The sequence below is a fragment of the Nematostella vectensis genome, chromosome 14, assembly GCF_932526225.1.
Source record: "Nematostella vectensis chromosome 14, jaNemVect1.1, whole genome shotgun sequence".
Lineage (NCBI taxonomy): Eukaryota > Metazoa > Cnidaria > Anthozoa > Actiniaria > Edwardsiidae > Nematostella > Nematostella vectensis.
The window spans coordinates 12,823,412-12,843,334 of NC_064047.1; the positions used below are offsets into that span (position 1 = coordinate 12,823,412).

Consider the following 19,923-nt stretch of genomic DNA (forward strand, 5'->3'; position numbering starts at 1 on the left):
CATAGAAGAGACGTACAGAAATACAACTGCCTTTACAAAAAAAAGCATAAAAAATAGGCGACAAGTTTAACGAGTGCATGTGAAGTTCAAAAACATAAGAAGGCTTCGGGCGTTATTTGAAAAAAAGTCAAAATCGATCACTTCTGGATCTTCGAAATCTTCTTTGTCTTCTACGCCGTAACAGGGCATAGAGAAGAAGATAGCTGGCTTGAAGCAAGAGTCGCTCATTACTAGCCGCTATTTTGTCTCGATTTACGCGCCAATCGGGCGACGGCGGCGATTATATGGAAACGGGTAAATCGCTCACATCGCTCCAAACATATTTTTTGTGTCAGCACGTTTTTCGACGACGGTGGCGACAGTCGCGACACGAGCGATTATACAAAAACAAGCCTTAAGATCCGCCTTATTTTTTTTCTATTTTAATATCAATCTAGGTTTTTTTTTATGTCAGACTTTGCGAACTTCTTCTATAAAACATATGCACTCGTATATATAGCCACCCGCTAGACGGAGTGCAACCGGCAAATTCATTCTCGCACATAGTAGAGTGGATAAGCAAACTGAAGCTGCAAGGAACTCATCAACATGCCCCACTGGCAAAGCTTTAGCAACAGCGATACAATAATCCCTGGCTAAAAATGAGATTGACTTGACCAACTACCGCGCCCGGGAGGGGGGCAAAATGGTCACCCCCCACCTTTCTAATATTTTTTTTTTCTGTAATATGAACCCTTTTCAAACAGCGTAGGTTATAGTGCTGCCTAAAGGGTAGAGATGGGACTCGTGTTGCAGAAAAAGCGTAATACCACCGTAATATTAAGATTAAAAAAGAAACAAAAATAAAGACCCGCACGAACAACAATGTTGTAAGTTTTACCATAAGCTACCACTGAACTTGTTTTCCAACCCTATGGTATCTGATATTACACAAGCGTACTTCAATTTCATATAAGAATAATACTATTGTTTGTAAATCTTTTCTTGCAAATTTTGACTTTTGCCGATTTGACTTAGTAGTAAGCAGATGTGTTTCTCTTTCTCTTTTTTTCCCTGCACTGACATCACTGCATTAACTTAAATAGCTTGAGCTAATATTCTCATATTACCACTAAAAAAACACAGTATTTTTACAAAGGTTATCGTAACTTATACAAAAGATTTGCAAGAACGTGTAAGAAGACCGCACGATTCAACGAAATTCCAGAAAAAAAGCAATTTTTTTATGTATGACATAAATAGATAATTATATAACCCTTAGCTTTAAAAAATTCTGTTTTATTATTTAAAACTAAAATGATTAGATTACTAATTTTTCAAATAATATTTTTTTAGTGAACTACCCTCCAAAATTTACCTCTCCGTCTGTTTGGTTCGCTCTCGTTGGCGAAAATCTGTCGCTTCAACTTAAGGCAACTGACCCTGAAAACCGTACAATAAACTACAGGATCACTAGCACTGATGCGCAAGGGTACACTTTCACACCAAACGGGCAGCTGAACTACACCATGACGTCTGCAGACAACAAGACGTTCACATTTGTAGCGACAGATGAGTGCAATGCTAACGATACAACCGCGATTACTCTTATGGCGCAATTTTGCCCATGCCAAAACGGAGGAACATGCTATCCCCATCCCTACTACCCTAGGGGGTCTGGCCAGTACGAATGCGCGTGCCCGAAAGGATTCAATGGAAGTCGCTGCGAAATTAACATTGATGAATGCCAGTCGAACCTTTGTGTCAACGGTAAGTGTATGATGATGAAATCAGATTGGTAGCAAGACACTCACCTAGTACCGCCTTTTGTTCATCTCTACATATGCTCAGCTTACGAGCTTTTTTAATCTCTTTGAACACATTGACCCCTCAACCGGCCTGTACCGGCTTTGGGAAGTACCCACAACCCAAAAAATTCATAAATTCTAAATAAACACAACAAGATGAAGATATTCAGGCATCAGTCTAAGGGATAAATGGTCTTGCAGATATGCATCCAACCAAGGTGTTGGCATCTACTCTTAAGCCAAATAATAGCACAGGTTCTTTGACAAATCTCAAATCGAACAAAGAGAGAAAAGCAGAATCACCCCTCTCAATAAAACGCTCAAAATACCACACAAGGGAGAGAGATCAGCAAACACAGCTCAAGACACAACAGATACCTTTATTCTGATCCTCCAGGTACATTTCCTTGGCCTCAAAACACAATGTCTATTCCTTGAAGGATTGTACAACCACGAAAATATCTTTACGCATTGCAAAGCATTCTGGGAGATCCAGGGGAAAATGCACGAGGGGAGGGCCCGGCAACACTCCTCTCCCCAAAGTCAGATGGTTTTTTATAAGTCTTTTCACCCCGAAGCCAAACAAATCAATTCCAGGTCATACAGACCCAGAATAGCAGTGTAAACAATTTTGGAATCAATTTGGTTTCAGAAAAGACAGCATTTAGGAGAGCTGTGGTCATTCATTAGAAAATTATTTTCTCATCCGGGCAAAGCCAAACAAAGAAAAAATCATCATGAATCCACCTTTGCTTGCAAATATCCATAAGCAAAGCACTTGATTATGTCCCAAAAGACTTCATGATGTCCTAAGACACTCTCCTAATATGTTTATAGCTGTATTTTTTATGAAAAATACAAGCAACCATCAACGTGTGCTGGCTTCAGCACAACGACGAGGGATTAAAAGTGGGGACCGCAAAGCAGTGTTGGAAAGCTTGGATACCGCTGACTAGGTGCAGCTGTGTTTGACTTTGACGGGCTGTATAAAACTCAGCATAGGGGGGGAGGTATCTGTTTTCAGTCTGTTTTTTGTAAATTCAGCTCCAAAAAAGCCAGTAGTCAATGGGTTGACATCACTTCACTTTAGGTTCCTGTGTCGATGGTGTCGCCGGCTACACTTGTAAGTGCGATGCTGGATTCGAGGGTCGACTTTGCGATGTGAAAATCTCGAACTGTTCTGAAGACTCGTGTTATCCTGGTGTCAACTGTACCGAAGACCCGAGTGGTTTTGTCTGTGGTCCGTGTCCTGTAGGTTTATCAGGAAATGGAAAAACGTGCATAGGTAAGAGCCTTACATGTAGATCTCAAATATAAGCAGGTCATTATCTTTATCAATCTATGGGCCCGGCTTGAGTTGTTGTTTTTGTTGTTGTTGTTTTTTAATCCTAAAATCTTAATAATTTGACAAATGTTCCATACATTTATGATAAATGAGGCCGTTTTCGTTTCATGGCAGGATGGAGGTTGCATTGTGATATACACGCATTAGCAAATACGTCAGCAAATGTCTTTTTTTTTCATGCCAATATTAACTTACTATTCATTTTGAAGTACTAGCGACCAAGCCTCCGACGACTTCAGAGAGCGCTACCTCAACAGGTGAAAACGTAACCGATTGCGCAGAGATACAAACGTGTTATTAGTTTTGTGTTAAATGAAAAAATATATATATAACAGGTGACTATAGTGAAACTTGTGTTTTTGCTTTAAAGCCAAAAGAAACAGCCTCTGCCAAAACTCCTATATAGGGAGCCGTAATAATTTGTTGCCAGACCTAAAAAAAGACATTTTACACGGAAATGTCCTGATGCCTGAGCGAGAATGGTGAACACATATACCCTATCTTCTGAGTTGTGTTTAAGTGTAGTAGTTCTTCTAGTTATCCAAATCCTGTTGATCCTTTTTAGTATTGGTGACCAAGCTTGCAACCGCAACGGAGAGAGTCACTTTGGCAGGTAAATGACATCAAGAAGCAAAATGTATAGAGCCATTAGTCAGTCGCTAAGTCAGGCCTGGGACAGAGATCAGTAACCGCCATGTTCGGTTAGCCCTTACTTTAAATACCAATGACCATGTTGACAAAAACAGCGGAGGGAGCAGTTTTTTACTAGATGATTGACATGGGAGACTTGTAAAAAAATTGATATCTTTCAGCTAAATAATATGTTTCTTACGAGGTCAGCAAACGTAGCTATCATTTTTTATCAGCTTAATTACTGTCGAGCGAGATGCCAACGACAACATTTAAACTTATTATATAATATTGTTGATAGAAACGAAATAACTTAATGTTAATTAAGGAATAATCCGATCAAGCTGCCAAAGACAACGGAGAGAGTTACTTCAATAGCTGAATAATTAAATCAACAGATATCCAACTTGTTATATAACACTGATCGACCCAAAATAAACTAATGTTAATAACAATAACAATAATTTCTTATTAGTGTCGTCGACCAGGTTGCCAACGACAACGATGGGAGTAACTTCGAAAGGGGAAAAATACAATCAACTGATATCAAACGTTTTATACATTTTTTTTATGATCGAAACGAAAAAAATTGATGATCCTAATGATAACGTATTAGAAATTTCTTATTAGTATCTTCAAACGAGCTTCCAACGCCAACGAAAAGAGTTACTTCAGAAGATGAATGACACAATAAACAGATATCCAACTTAATATAATATTATATTGCTCATCAACGCAAAATAAACTAATGTGAAAAATAATAAATAACCAATAATTTCTTATTAGTATCCTCGACCGAGCAGCCCACCACAACGGAGAGAGTTACTTCAAAAGGTGAATGATACAACAAACAATTATCAATTTTTTTATATATTGCTCATCAAAGCGCAATGAATCAATGTCAAAAATGATGAAATGAGTACCAACAATTTCGTATAGTAACGTCGACTGTCAACAACAACGTAGATAATAACTTCAGCATATGATTAGACACAAGGATCCGATAAAAGACAGTGATATTTTTCATATATGAAAACTGCACCATAGCTAAGCTAACATAATATATACTTTTTAAATCGCTAAGTCCTTTCGTTTTTGATTGGCCGTGAGCTATATTTCGTCATCAGCCTATAATACACCAAAAACTGGAAATCGACTCTTCCAGTCGATTTCCAGTTTTTGGTATATTGTATTCATTGTTCTGGTACGAGATCGCGGCAGTTTGGGCTTTTTGATTCTATTCGTCATCAGCCTGCAATGCACTAGCTGTGAACCAGAATTCTTGTAGGCGCAAGTAAGCGCCACCATCGAAAAAGCGCTGGCTTCGCTATGAACAAAGTGATCTTGCTTATATGCAAAATGCTTCATATACAATTACCGCAACTCTTATCTGCATGTGATCCCATGGAAAATATTGTGAGAAATAGGTGTAATAAAAATGCTATCATCTTTTTTTATCAGCTTCATCGTCGTTTACCGAGCTGCCAACGAAAACAGAGAGAGTTACTTCAGAAGGTGAATGATACAAACTACTGATATCCAACTTAATATATATTGATCATCAACGCGAAATAAATTAATGTCAAAAACAAAAATAACCAATAATTTCTTATTAGTATCTTCGACCGAGCTGCCAACGACAACGGAGAGAGTTACTTCAAAAGGTGAATGATATGCACCAAGAACGAATGAACAATCTGCAATTTAAGGCACTTTTATTGAAAACGCACCATAAGATATCAATCCAAAGACCTTACAGTTATATTTTTACCAGCCTCATCCCCGATGACCGAGCTGCCAACTGAAGCTCGTGGCGTCATTCTCGTGCAAGTCAGGGCGCGCGCTGAAGACATTTTAAAATTGAAAACTTTTGCTTCAATTTCTATTCCAGCTCACAGTAGAGCAATAAGAAAACAGTCTATAAGAAAATCAATCAGTTGAACTGCAAGTTTTGAGCTTGTAGTTTTTGTTCTAATAAAAAAATTGTTGCATGGATTTTTGTGGATTGCGAATGGCAAAAATAATAGCGTGCTCGTGGCGTAATTTCAGTGCACGTCAGGGCGCGCAGAAGACACTTTTTGCATTTTTAGTGTAAACACTGGAATATTAAATTAAATTTCACAAAAATTAAAAACTAAAATAAAAATTTCACATTTGCCCTCGAAACTTTGCTTTTCGGCCAACTGTTTATTTTTCGTACCATTTCTCATCCTTGGACATTATCCGTCGACATTCCAGCCGCCAGAATGGGTTTATTTACTAAATAATTTCTTATTAGTTTCGTCGACCAGGCTGCCAACGACAACAGTGGGAGTTATTTCGAAAGGTGAAAATACAATTAACTGATATCAGACTTTTTATAGATTATTGTCCAAACGAACTAAATTAATGCTTATAATGAGAACCAATAATTTGTAATTAGTATCTTCAAACGAGCTGCCAACGACAACAGAGAGAGTAACTTCAAAAGGTAAATGATAAAATATACAGATATATATATTTTTTTAAATACTGCTCGTCGAAACGGAATGAATCATTGTTAAAAATAATTAAATAAGTACCAATAATTTCTTAATAGTATCGTCGACCGAGCTGTCAACAACAACGGAGAGAATTGCTTAAGCATATGATCAGGCACTAAGTTTTAAAAAGCCGTGATATTTTTAATCTATGAAAACTGCACCATAGATAAGCTAACATAATATATACTTTTAAAATCGCTGCGTCTATTCGTTTTTTATTGGCCAAGAGCTATATTTCGTCATCAGCCTGCAATGCACTAGCTGTGAACCAGAATTCTTGCAGGCGCAAGTAGGCGCCACCATTGAAAAAGCGCTGGCTTCGCTATGAACAAAGTGATCTTGCTTATATGCAAAATGCACTACATCCAATAACTGCAATTCTTATCTCCACGTGATCGCATGGAAAATATTGTGAGAAATGGGTGTAATAAAAATGCTATCATCTTTTTTTATCAGCTCCGTCGTCGTTTACCGTGCTGCCAACGACAACGGAGAGAGTTACTTCAAAAGGTGAATGATACAAAGTACTGATATCCAACTTAATTATATATATCAATCATCAACGCGAAATAAATTAATGTCAAAAACAAAAATAACCAATAATTTATTATTAGTATCTTCGACCGAGCTGCCAACGACAACGGAGAGAGTTACTTCAAAAGGTGAATGATATGCACCAAAAACGAATCTGCAATTTAAGGCACTTTTACTGAAAATGCACCATAAGATATCAATCCAAAGACCTTCCAGTTATATTTTTACCAGCCTCATCCCCGATGACCGAGCTGCCAACTGAAGCTCGTGGCGTCATTCTCGTGCAAGTCAGGGCGCGCGCTGAAGACATTTCAAAATTGAAAACTTTTGCTTCGATTTCTATTCCAGCTCTCAGTAGAGCAATAAGAAAACAGTCTATAAGAAAATCAATCAGTTGAACTGCAAGTTTTGAGCTTGTAGTTTTTGTTCTAATGAAAAAATTGTTGCATGGATTTTTGTGGATTGCGAATGGCAAAAATAATAGCGTGCTCGTGGCGTTATTTCAGTGCACGTCAGGGCGCGCAGAAGACGCTTTTTGCATTTTTAGTGTAAACACTGGAATATTAAGTAAAATTTCACAAAAATTAAAAAATAAAATAAAAATTTCACATTTGCCCTCGAAACTTTGCTTTTCGGCCAACTGTTTATTTTTCGTACCATTTCTCATCCTTGGACATTATCCGTCGACATTCCAGCCGCCAGAATGGGTTTATTTACTAAATGATTTCTTATTAGTTTCGTCGACCAGGCTGCCAACGACAACGGTAGGAGTTATTTCGAAAGGTGAAAATACAATTAAATGATATCAGACTTTTTATAGATTATTGTCCAAACGAACTAAATTAATGCTTATAATGAGAACCAATAATTTGTTATTAGTATCTTCAAACGAGCTGCCAACGACAACAGAGAGAGTAACTACAAAAGGTAAATGATAAAATATGCAGATATATTTTTTTTTAAATACTGCTCGTCGAAACGGAATGAATCATTGTTAAAAATAATTAAATAAGTACCAATAATTTCTTAATAGTATCGTCGACCGAGCTGTCAACAACAACGGAGAGAATTGCTTAAGCATATGATCAGGCACTGAGTTTTAAAAAGCCGTGATATTTTTAATCTATGAAAACTGCACCATAGATAAGCTAACATAATATACACTTTTAAAATCGCTACGTCTATACGTTTTTTATTGGCCAAGAGCTATAATTCGTCATCAGCCTGTACAGCAAAAACTGGAATTCGACTCTGCCAAATTTTCGTCTTTTATAAGACTTCTGCAGGGCAGACTGAAGAAGGTGAATTATTACAAGCTCATATACATGGGAATAGTGGCGCGAGACGCAAAAACATTACAACTGACAAAAACGCGCATCTCTACATGGGTTCCTACTACAAAAAAAAGTCATCACTATTAAGACCCCGCGGGTAGGATACGTGAGCGCTAGCCAATCAGAGGCGTATATAAAAATAACTGCTTGTTTTAAAAATAGCTTCACGGACGACATCATTGGAACATACCCTAAGACGGGGGATTCGTTCTCTTACATCATGGTCTTTTGTATGGTATCAATCCACCTTATAGTTATATTTTTTTACACCAGCTGATTCAATGTAATTATCTTATTTTTATCAGCTTCATCAGCGTCGACCGAGCTGCCAACGTCACCGGAGAGGGTTACTTCAGAAGGTAAAAGATACAATCAACAGATATCCAACATAATATATATTGCCCACAACGCAAATTAAATTAATGCCAAAAACAATAATTTCTTATTAGTATCGTCGACCGAGCTTCAACAACGATTAAAAAAATATTAGCTGATGGGAGAGAGGAGGGATGTTATGAGATGCGCAGATATTGACCGTTTTAAGTGTGGGGATGTAGACGCAGAGCGATACACTCCTGACCATCAGGCTCATAAAGCAGGAGTTTGTGGTTTTGTTTTTCAATTCATAAGCAGAAGTTTATGTACGGAGCTTACTTTTTGTTTCAGATCCGACCACATCCACAAATACCCGGAGCACTGCGAAAGTGCCAATTACAGCAGGTGTCTATTGCAGCCATACATTTTAATATTTCATTTTTTCATGCAATGTTATAGTTTTATTTTTATCTAAACATTCTTTTTTATTATACGAACTTGTTTAAGTATGGCTTATTTGAATACTTTTCTAGAATATACTGCACAGTGTCGTTTGAAGATTCCTTGGAGAAATGAGCTGTCTGATAAAAGAACTAAAGAGTATAACGACTTGCAAAGGTCTTTGGAAAAAGAGGTACTTTAAAGCATCTTGCACAGGAGTACTCAGCCATCAGGATAAAGTCTCGAAGTCAAAGCACGTGTCTAGAGGGGGTGCGAGGGGTCCGGTGGTCACGTGACGAGATGAGCTCAACTCCGGTTGACTCCCTCGTTGGTTGTTAAGAAAAATAATTTTTATTTGTGTATTTGATAGGAAAAGTTCCTAGATGGATCTAGTCACGTATCATTAGAACTAAGGATACCTGTTTGAACATAATTGATCCGTGATCAATGAATTACTCATCTGGACCCAACCCTGCAATTTTCTCTGGACACGCGGCCACAGAAACTGTAAATCTTCCATCAATCAGGACTCTATCAAAAGGGCGCCCAAAGGATTATTTATGAGCATGTTTTAGCTTGATCCTTGAAACTTTATTAAGTGCAGCCGCGTAGCAATGCAGTTCACAGTAACACCATTTTAACCACGACTTGGTGGAGCTCATGCAACTCCAACAATTGAGAGTGCATTTTCCATCAGTTTCAGGCAACCTACAAGAATGATGCAGATTTCCTGAGAGTCAACATTGAATCGTTCAGGTGAGCCAACTTTCATTTCATTGTTTTTTAACTAAGAATTCACAGCTATTTTCTGTGCCCCCACAGCAAGGGAAGTGTTATAGCCAAGTTTAAGCTATTTTTCAAGACTGAGAAGAAGGACCCACTTGGACCTTTGGCAGATGAACTCAAGGATGGGAAGCTTGGTGACATCGACGCAGATCCGAACTCGCTTAAGATTTTACGTAAGTACCCCCACACTGCACAGCAACAACAAGAATGAGCAGTATCACACCAGCAGCAATGATCCCTTATTAATAGATTTTATTTGTTTCTATATTTTGAATATTTCAACTGCACAGCAGCTGGTATTTGATTCAAATGCGAACAAAACAATAACGGCAACAGAATAAGATTCGACAAGTTTGTTATTTTGCTTTGCTTTGTTTATGAATAGGCCCCCAAGAGAAAGAACAAGAAGAATCTTCTCAGACCGAAATTGTGGTAATCGCTGTGGTTGTGGTCATTGTTGCTGTTCTAGTGGCTGTCGCTTGCTGTATACTGTTCCGTCGTAAATACTGCTACTACGACTTGGAAAAGAAATCTCGCAAGCCACCAGAGAAGGACCCTGAACGCTTCACATACGAGAATCCCGAGTACTGTGACATCCCTGAGCTGGAAAACAACCGCGAAGGCGTCACCAAGCCCGCGCCTCATTACGAGATCATATCGCCAAGCCTTCCAAAGAATCACGTTGTACCGGGAGAAGGGCTTGAAGCTAAAAATCACATATACGAGGAGCTTAAGGCAGCCAAACCGATCTATCAGACCCTGACACCTGGAGTATCACAAGAAGAACAACAGAACAAACCCTCTTTTCAGGCAAAAGCGCGCCATAGCGTTTATCATAACGCTGGTTTTCAAAACTAGCCTACGTTCACTGAGTTATTTCCCATTCTAAACAGTTTTTGTTGCTTTTTTAATTGCTAACTTAATTTTTCTCCTTACTGTGCTGTGTGACTATAACAACACGGGATTTTTTTTTCATAACTTTTTATACTTGTAAGGCATGAGATCCAATGCCCCTTTGATATCCAGGTACATATTTTTGGGGATAACTCACAATGAACTCTAATTACTTTGAGTGTGACAAGTTTTCATTGTCCAATTTTCAACGTCATCTCGAAACGGCTTTTCCACAAGACACGACAACAAACAAAATGGACAACAGACGCGTAGTTCTCGCTGACCGCTGTAGAGCGTGTCATTCTGTCAATATAATCAATGCACGAAACATCGATAACGCACGTATTTCACAAACGTTTTACAAACATATACTCGAATTTTTTTTCACATTTTTAAATAAGAAAGGAATGACTTAGCTGTGAACCTGCTAAAGTTAACGGAACTGCTAAAAATGTGTTTTTATTCATTTTTCCATTGAGAATATCGAAAAAAAATCTTTGTAGTTTAATTATTTTGAACAATAACATTTTTGGACTCGCATCTTCGAAAGTTATTTTAGAAAAGGAATTTAGACGCTTTGGTCTTGAGTCCGTTAGCTACAAAAAGGAAGCTAAGTCTGGCCATTGACCAAGTTCTTACATAAGAAGAAATCAGACTTGGCTTTATTAAGCAGGTAAAATGTTTATTACACAGCATAATTCATGGTTAATTATAGAGTCACGTGTGAATGTTGCAATGCGCAGTCAGTGGTTATTGGTAGCGAAGGCCTCATGGTTGCCATGGTTGCCTCATGGTTGCCATGGTTGTGTCACGGCAGTTCAACGGTAGCTCGATGCAGCACAAAGAATAACAGCTTATCGCCTGCACTCAGGTCACGCATCATACTCTGCAAACGACACCATCTTGTCAGTATCGGTATCAGTCCGTATCGAGCTACCAAAGGAGTTGCCTCCTTAGAATAAAAGCACATTTAAAGGACCTGTATCCTTAGGAGACAAGCACATTAAAACGGAGTGTGGTATAAGCTCTATTCCATCGTTAGCTGTATAGTGTTTAATGGCAAAATAAATACCGGTACCGCCCCAAAAGTGTTTCTTCTTTGAGTTGTTTTGAATATAGCTCCACTATGCCACAGCCTAATCGAACAGAAGTACAACAGTAGAAAAAATTGGTCGACCCCGCTGTACCTTGTAGAAAACAAAACGTCTAAGGCCTAGTTTAAAGGCCGTATTAATGTCGCATTAAATTCAGCCGTATTAAATTTTACAATTTTATACATGGTTAAGTCGGCGTCTAAAACCATTGATATGATGAATGAGGTAGGGATGACCGAATTTTACGAAACTTCACAGAGGTAATTAAAATGATCACTTCTAAACGCTCAGTGAGTTCCGTGTTTTTTTTTTTATTAATAATTTCTCACAAAACCCAATAGCGCTTCTCCACGTGATTGCGACCAAGGCGAACTTGAAACGGTCCGGCGTAATCAAGTCTTACGTATTTGAACGGCGTACTGACACCAGCGAGACGCGTAGCTGGCAAAGTCATTCATCTTCTGATTCATCGGCTCCACTTGACGGCGATGGCATAACGGACACTTCACTGTACAGTTCTTGACCCCAGCTCGACCGCGCAAGATCCAGAATTTCTCCCGCAGGTGGTTAAACACGTGCTCCACTCCCGCGTGGATGAGTTTGCGGTGATAATCAGTCACTATCAGACGTGTGACGTCATACCCATGGTCGAGGATCACCGGGTGCTTGACCTCCCATGGTAAATCAGCTTTGTCAATTCTACCCCCTACACGAAGCACTCCATCGACTAGCTGCGGGTCGAGGCTTACAATTCTACTTGTACGAGGAACAGGGTGTCCCTTGGACAATGACTCAATACTGGAAAACCTTGCTTCTTGTGCCCACTTGGTCCAGAATAACTCAGCGTCCGCTATCTCTTGTATACTGAGTGCTCCACTCTTGCGTTGATCTCGATTACGTTATTTGTAGCGGAAACGCTATCACACGGCGCAGTTTGAACCAGCTTGAGTACGCAGCTGGGTCAATCAATGGTTGGTTCGCTTCTTCTCGTACTCTCAGGATCTTCAGCTCCGCCTTTTCAGATGGTGGTGCAACAGTTGGAACCTGAGCAATTGGCCAATCTAATCTTGTACATGTAGCTTCACGAATTCCGGTCCCTGAATTCATACGGACTGTGCATGTATCTCACTTGCAGTGAGAGTGGCGACATCTGCGATATTCACCTCTGTGCAAACTTGATGCCACTGGATGGGGTCGCTGTCTGTCAACACTTGCGCCATTCGGTTGGCTATGAACGGGCGGAAATTCCTCGGCTCTCCTCGGATCCACCACAAGGCAGTAGTGGAATCTGACAGATAAATCACGTTACGCATGATACTCAGATCATGCTGCTCACATATTGTCTTTGCGAGTCGCACGGCTTACTGACACGCCATCAGCTCCCCTCTTGGGATGGAGATCGGCTTTAACGGCATAAGGCGCGTCTTGGCGACAACTAGGTGACACGTGACATTACGAACTGCTGACGTCGCGCGCATATAGACGCGCCGCGGCGCATGCCTCCTCTGACGCATCACAGAACACGACTAGCTACTTCATCCATGGCATACTGGGTTGGCGGTAAAGGTATCGTGGGATAACAAAGGACTTCAAGGCGGCCATCTCTCCCTCCCACTTGCTCCACTCTGAGGACAAATCCGACGGCAGTATATAATCCCAATCTATACCACGTGAACACGTGACCATACAGGGTCATACAGTTCAACCAATCTCTTGAGTATTCCACGCTTTGTGCTTAGTACTGGAGGGCGGTCGACGTGTGCAAATTCAAATCCTAGGGTGTCAGTTTGAGGGTTCCATCGCACTCCTAGAGTGTCCTTGTGGCAGCTCTCCCAATTCCAGGGCTTCATTGGGAACAGTACGCTCAGCCTCGGGTACTGAGGATAGCACCCCAGTGGACGACAAAATCCACTTGCGCATGGGAAATCCTCCCTCGGCCATAAGTGCGGTAACATCCTCACGTAGTTTCACGGCTTGTTCTTTCCTCTCACAGCACATATAAAGGTCACCAACAAAAATATCACGCTTGACTGCGGCGGCTGCTTCCGGCCAGCGGTCTTAGTGCGCTTAACAGCGAAATTCGCTCCACATGGCGACGACTTGTCACCAAACACGAGACAGTTCATCTCATAAATATCTCATAAACATTGGTCTATCAGTCTCTAAACTCGCCAAAGATAGCGGTGATACTTGCGGTCTTCTGGACGAAGCGCACGTGACTAAACATGTCGCAAACGTCGCCCGCAAGTGCGACCGGTCGTTCGCGAAAGCGCATCAATATGCCTGGTAGGTCATTATGCAGACTTGGCCCGCCCTAGACGGTCGTTCAGACAGATCCCATCATGCATTGCGGCGGAGTCAAACACGAATCTTGGGAGTGGCTTGTGTGGCGACAAAACCGGGTGATGTGGGAGCAGCACTGCTCGGTATCCACCATCCGTTCCTCATTCGAAAGTTTGTGCGCAAACCCTTTCTCGACATACGCGCTGATTGCCTTACTGTATCCATCAGCTAACTTCGGGTCTCTCTGAAGGCGGCGCTCAACTGACTTCAGGCGTCTCAAGGCTGTGATGAAGTTGTCGGGTAACGGCGGACGATTTGGCTTCCACAAGAGCACTAGCTCGTTACCCGAATCTACTCGCTTACACGACTCGTTCAATACATCCAGGACTCTCTGCTCGGTTCGACTGTATGGCGGTGATTCATCGGCGATTCATCGACCCGAACAACCAAATGTGTCTATATCCAAGAACATGCGTAGTTTGTGATTTGCATCGTCTTCGGCTCCTGATACGCGCGCGCGAAGTATACGCTCCCCCCCCCCCCCCCCCCCCACCGCTGGATGTCGAGTCTGGGCCGGCGATAACCCATCCCAGAGGAGTTTTTTAGCATACGGTTCAGTGACCCCACCCTTTCTGACTTCCGCTGGGGCCATTAGCGCTGCTGCATCAAGGCCTAACAAAACATCAACTGTCCCATGGCCGTGTTCTCTACGGGGACGTGGCGCAGGTGTGCAAAGCGTCGCTTAACTTCTGACCAATCAACAGCGTCAACGGGCGCGCAGATACCTTTTATTGTCCATGCGCACAAAGTTCCTTAAATAGCAGACGACGAGAATGGTAGGTGCACGCGCTCTGACTTGGCTGTGGTACTAGCCCCCCCCCCCCTACTGTGCCAACGGTTAGGTTTTGCCGAGGACTTGAGACCCCCAGTTGTTACGCAAACCCCGTTCTTATAAGGGTGGTTTCGCTCCCTGTATCCAAAAGCACTAATCCCATGATCACTTGCCCTAAGTCGCTTACAAATGGAACTGCAACAGTTTTCATCGCCACCTTAGTATTTACGCTTGGCGTGCGTGCTGGTGCTTTGCCACAGTGTACCCCCTTGTTCATTTGGGGCAACTCTATTATCAGTGGTTTTTGGGTATCTCTGGATTGGGTTACAGGTAACACTTGGGGATTAAAGATGTGCAAAAGCTAATGGTGCCCCCTCTCACAATTATCCACCCCACAATTCATTGACCTTGAGCAATTACGTCGCTGATGACCCCCTGAGACATCCAAAACAGACTTTCTTCTCTTTAACAATGTTCCAGCGTTCATTTACTGGTGCAGCAAATAAAGCAGGACATTTCACTTCACTGTGCTCCTTACTACAGAGAATACACTGATCTAGTGCAAATACAGCGGCCTGGAGCGCATCTGCAAATTCCTAAAACCCTTACGGTTTCGCTCTTTAATGGGCGGCCAGTCAGTAATTCTATTCAAATTTGCCTCCACAACATCTATAGGATCCCCATGGCTCTCACTCAACAACTTCACGGCTCTGGCATAGTCTCGGGGGACCCTGGTCAGACATTAGATCACTCCCCTTACTTGATCATTTAGAGAGTTATTTTAATAACTTAAAAGGTGTGCATCACTGAGGGATTTATTATCATGGACTAAAGGGCTCAAGCTTCACCAATAATAAGGCCACTTATCTCGGTCACCATCCAATATTTGGACTTGGACCCCTTTCAACCCTCTCTTGACGCTAACCCCTGACTCAATTTGAGGGTTGCTATCCTTTCTGTTTGAAGCACCGGACTCATGTTTTAATAAATTCAAGTATTCGAACACCTAAACTAATGTTTCGGTGAAACAGCTTCTAATTCTTCTTACCCTTATCCGTCAGTTTCTATTAATCCGGAGTCAATTTGCTCTAAATTTTTCGTTACCTCTCTCGATTTTGTCCTGGCTTCTTTAAAGTTTTTGACGAATTGACGGATCTTCGCTTCGCTACCTTTCTTTGCCACGAGTTCTTTCGCTCGATTTGCATTTCTAGTGGCAGTCGACTTCTCCACTTTCCGTTTTGCTGGACACGTGTCCTATTCGGAGATTGTCTCTGGCATCTTGTATATCCGGCACGAAGGACCAGCTCTGTTATGGACGGCGGCTTAAGGTTTATTGTTTGATTGTTCTGACAGGCAAAGAACGCACAAACTCCTATTTTCGTCACAAAATGGCGATTCCCTCAGTCCAAAAGATTTCCAAATAGTTCTCTGTTCTCGCACGGCCTTTTCACAGGCATCCCGCGTACTGTTACAAACAATAACAACAAGTAAAAATATCAAAACGTTACAAATTATTCTTCATAACATTGCACCGGCAAATCAGAAAGAGAAAACCATCAATGAACTAAAAACAGTTCTGCAAAGAACTTGAGCCAAAGCCAATAATTATTGCGGAGATATTGCTCCTTTACACGCAATCAGTTAGAAGATGAGCCCATTTCTGCATTTATGTTTAACTTAAGAGACCAGCAACTACATATTAATTTCGCCATTTTTTGAACGAGTCATAAGGTACAGGTTGGTTTGTGGCCTCCGTAACGAGGCAATTCGGAAGAAAATTGTGACTGAAGTAGATCTGACTTTCTCTAAAGCCCCAGAATATTGCTGTAAATCTAGAAACAGCAGCTAAAGATGCCGCTGCAATTGGTCAGCGTAATATGCCAATCAACAAGCTCCAGTCCAAAGACAGGTGTCATCACAGTAAACCTAAGGGGGGAGAGTTGTTACAGATGTGGTATTAAATCGCCCCTTTTCAGACAAGTGCAGATTTAAAGAGGAATTCTGCCACAGTTGCAATAAGAGAGGGCATATTTCAAAGGCATGTCGCTCGGGACATCAAGAGAAAAATTTTAGTAGGAAAGTCCACTCTGTGAATCCAAGCGGGATGACTGTGAGGGAGAGGATGGTCCAGACAAGGATAGCTGTGATGACAATGCAATAATGGATAATTGAACAAAACACAGTGATGCTGATGTTGATGTTACAATTGAAGGAGTTCCCTTGAGTACTGAGCTAGACATCGGATCTGAAGTTTCCATCTGAAGTTTTCATCTATTCCCCTTCAAGAGACTCACATTGTATACGAAACCTACAACGGGAGCCTGTTAAACCAGTAGGAGTGGCAAAATTGAATGTACAGTATAAGGACCAGTCTCGGGTACTGGATCTTTATGTTGTCAAGAACGGGGTCCACCACTGTTTGGTAAAATTGGTTAAGAGAGATAAATTTAGACTGGCCAAAAATCAAGGTCCAGGCATTCCAAGGTGTACCTTCAAAGGTGTACCAAAGGTGGCCTTCAAAGGCAGAGTACCTTGAGAATCGTTCACTCGCCTTGAACAATATGATTAGAAGGCAAATCAAGCCAAATGTCAATTCTTCCAGAAAAGCGTTGAATCCTGCGGTCATGTGATTGACGCGCAAGGCTTGCATAAGTCCCAAAAGAAGGTCAGTGCAGTACTGAATGCATAGAGACCAAAAAACGAAGCTCAGCTAAGATCATTTATCGGTCTGGTAAATTATTACCAGCGTTTCCTTCCCAATATAGCTTCCATACTGTATCCGCTGAATCTCCTGTTGGATAATGATTTCAAGTGGGCCTGGTGCAAGCAACAAGAGGACGCATTCCGAAAGGCCAAGTAGCTGGTTGCGTCAGACGTAGTTATCACACACTAAGACCCAGGTAGACCCATATTCATGGCCAGCGATGCATCTAGCTGCATCTGGCATCGGAGCCGGAATACCTCACATTATGGAAGATGGCAGTGAGCGACCCATCGCATTTGCATCTAGAACTTTCACTGCAGCATAGTGGGAGAAAGAGGGGTTATCGCTTGTATAGGGAGTAAAAAAGTTCAATCAGTAATTAGAAGGTAGGCATTTTACCTTGGTTACTGATCACAAGCCCCGCACTCATATATTCCATCCACATAAGGTATTCCAGCTACAGCCGTTGCACGCATACAGCACTTGGGCAGTTTTCTTGAGTGCTTTAGACTACACCATTGTATACAAAAACACTAGCAGTCACGGCAATGCAGACCTATTGTCTAGGCTATCATTTGAGACAACTGAGAGAGATGATAACGAGTATGATACTGTCGGTATGTTTCAGGTTCATGACTTACCAGTGTCCGCAGAAGAAATCAAGAATGAGACGCGTCGAGACCCTGTGCTGTCCCAAGTACTACAAGCAGCTATCGACGGTTGGTCACCACGACTTAGTGAGGTTAGTGAGCTACAGCCATATTGAAACATTGGACATGAACTTTCTATCCATGAAGAATGTTTGTGGTGGGGAATCAGAGTAATTGTACCACCAAAGCTTAGAGACCGAGTCCTTGCCTTACTTCATAAAGGTTACATTGGGATCAGAATGGAGGGCTTGGCCAGAGATCATGTATGGTGGCCTGGTATAGACTATAGCATTATTAATTCGTTGAGGTCCTGTCAGGATTGTCAAGAGGTGCAAAATTCACCCAGGTCAGCTACACTACATTGTTGCGAGTTTCCAGACCGCCCATGGCAACGCATTCACATAGATTTTGCTGGTCCATTCTATAATCGTATGTTTTTTGGTGTTGTGGACGCATATTCAAAATAGCCTGAAGTTACTATCACGAAGTCCACTGCCTCTGAAGATACCGCAAATGTACTTTGCGAGATTGGGAGTTACTGAGATTGTGGTGTCCGATAATGGACCACAGCTAGTGTCAAATGAGTTTGAGTCCTTCTTGAAGAGAAATGTTATAAGGCATATTACTTAAGTGCCCCCTACCATCCATCTACTGATAGACTCACGGAGAGGTTCGTGCAGACATTTAAGAAGGGCATCTCCGCGTTCAAAGAGAAAGTTCGACTACAAACAAAGGGTGATAACTTGTTACCAGCTTATCGCAATGTTCCTCGTGAAACCACAGGGCAGCCTCCTGCTGTACTGCTAATGGATCGAATATTGAGGTCAAGGTTAGATTCCCTCAAGCCTGATGTGCGAAAGACTGTAGAAAAAAAACAAGAGGCTGCACTTGAAAGGAGGAAGGGAAAGGGGAGTCTTTATTGAAGGTCAGACTGTACTAGCTAGGAACTACTCTACAAGACCTAAGTGGTTGCCAGGGGTTATAGATAGGCAGACTGGTCCAGTGTCTTATAAAGTTAAGGTCTACAAGGAGGATATACTCATTCGCTTCTCATCTCTGCTTGCGGCGGTCCCATCTCGAGCTCCTAGCACACTACACCACTACAAAAGATACACTTCTTCTTTAATCTCCTAACACACTTACACCACCACACATGATAAACTTCATCTTTGAGCTCCCAGCACACTACACCACCACACAAGATAAACTTCATCTTTTTAACGTCCATTCACTCTCACGACCATCAATCCTTATTGTCGTCTTCGCAATGTCCTGGTGACTTTAGACTTTGTTTCCGCCCTTTTGCTTCAATTTGCTGGCATTGTTGTGTTCAAGTGCCGACCTTACGAGCTGTGACCTAAAACAGTGAGAAATTGGACCCCCCTGTGTGATGCCCGAAAGCCGTGGATTTCATCTCTTACGGAGATTCTAAGCACTAAAGTCAGAACGGGGAAACTATTTACCTTGTACTCATACTCATTTGGTTTTGGTTGCCCGATGGCGGTAAAGTATATGAGTTAATTTTGTATCCAATATTTGCGTGGCTTGCCGTGTTGTTTCATGTTTTTACAGTCTGTTTTGCGATGGGTTGGACATCGCAAAAAGTGTCATTTCAATTTTCATGTTGAGCGACTGGTTTGGGACCTCGCCATTAATTTTCTTATAATTCTATTCCATCCAGGGCGACGGTTTTGGACCTCGCAAAAACGTTACAACCTTTTACATTGGGCGACTGGTTTGTCTGGTTTGTTCATGGTGGTGTTTCGTTCATG

General features: G+C 41.5%; 1 protein-coding gene and 3 long non-coding RNA genes across 4 annotated transcripts in view; all 4 read left to right on the forward strand.

Moving 5' to 3' along the window:
- LOC116612998 overlaps window positions 1-19,923 on the forward strand; it is a 100,485-nt gene that overhangs the window by 67,021 nt on the left and 13,541 nt on the right. The window lies entirely within an intron of this gene.
- Window positions 3,340-5,251, forward strand: LOC125559949. Its single transcript, XR_007306618.1, has 4 exons — window positions 3,340-3,389; window positions 3,698-3,745; window positions 4,549-4,596; window positions 5,224-5,251. It is a non-coding gene; the product is annotated as an uncharacterized LOC125559949 (long non-coding RNA).
- LOC125559947 lies at window positions 5,256-6,957 on the forward strand. The gene is made up of 6 exons (XR_007306616.1): window positions 5,256-5,277; window positions 5,379-5,426; window positions 6,041-6,088; window positions 6,185-6,232; window positions 6,741-6,794; window positions 6,899-6,957. It is a non-coding gene; the product is annotated as an uncharacterized LOC125559947 (long non-coding RNA).
- On the forward strand, window positions 8,456-9,052 carry LOC125559948. The gene is made up of 3 exons (XR_007306617.1): window positions 8,456-8,511; window positions 8,819-8,872; window positions 9,001-9,052. It is a non-coding gene; the product is annotated as an uncharacterized LOC125559948 (long non-coding RNA).